At 59.9% G+C, this 935-nt stretch overlaps 1 protein-coding gene across 2 annotated transcripts in view; it reads left to right on the top strand.

Annotated features, from left to right (window-relative positions):
• Positions 1–935, top strand: part of WSCD1 (WSC domain containing 1) — a 45,860-nt gene that overhangs the window by 19,788 nt on the left and 25,137 nt on the right. The window lies entirely within an intron of this gene.

Genomic DNA, 935 nt, shown 5'->3' on the forward strand with positions numbered 1-935 from the left:
CGGCTGTGCCAACCACCTGGAGGACTGAGTGCCTGTGGGCAAGCTTCCTGGTGGAATGGGATGGCCGTGGGCATTTCTTGGCCGGTTGACGGGTTTTGTAATGCTTGCCTGAGCAGGGCAGAGGCCAGCCCTAGAGTGTGTGGGGGCACAGGGCCACCTCTGATAAGAGGCTCTCTGAATTGAAGAACTGTACCCCGGGTCCTTCCTGATCCTGCATGGCAACCTGTCAGTTCCCTAATAAGCCGCATAATGTGTGACGGTGGCCTGTGAGTATGACTTAGCTCCGAAGGGAGTTTAGTGTGGCCGCTGCGATGAATGGTCAAATGGAGTGGGGAAGTGGCAGGGCCGGTGTCATCACTGGTGGAAAGGCTGGAAAGAGGGTTGTACTCCCTGGCCTCTGCCTCAGAGGAATGAGCCAGGGCAGATGCTCCTGGTGACTTGTCTGACCCTCGTGCCGTGAGGGGACCTCTGACATCACCACCCATTTTATAGTGCCTGCCCTCCCACCCCCCAAGGCCACTGCGCTGTGTTCTGAGCCAGCTCCAGGGTGGGCAAGGCGAGTCAAGGGCTTGCAGAAGGCAGGCGCCGGCATGTGTGACGTGAGCTGAGGAGGCCCAGCACGCTGTGTCCCAAGTGCCCTGGGGTCTTGGCTGGCCCTAGGTGGCAGTGGCTGGGGCTGGGGGAGGGCTCATCCTCCACAGAGCTGTGGAAGTTGGCAACAGAAGAGAGCAGGGTTGAGGAGAGGCGGGAGCCTTGGCGTTGATGATGACGCTCTTTCCCCAAACACAAGTACAGGGCTGGAACTTCCACACGCCATTTTCTGCCTCCTTGGTTTGACTTTTTATTGTGAATGAGGGGAAGGATTGCAGTCCGCGGGTCACACGCTTCCCTGGGAGGGGGAGGGGGTAGGGCAGGAAGCCTCCCCCCCCCGCCCC

The sequence above is a fragment of the Echinops telfairi genome, unplaced genomic scaffold (genome assembly GCF_000313985.2).
Source record: "Echinops telfairi isolate 266 unplaced genomic scaffold, ASM31398v2 ScPeMD7_2010;HRSCAF=2546, whole genome shotgun sequence".
Lineage (NCBI taxonomy): Eukaryota > Metazoa > Chordata > Mammalia > Afrosoricida > Tenrecidae > Echinops > Echinops telfairi.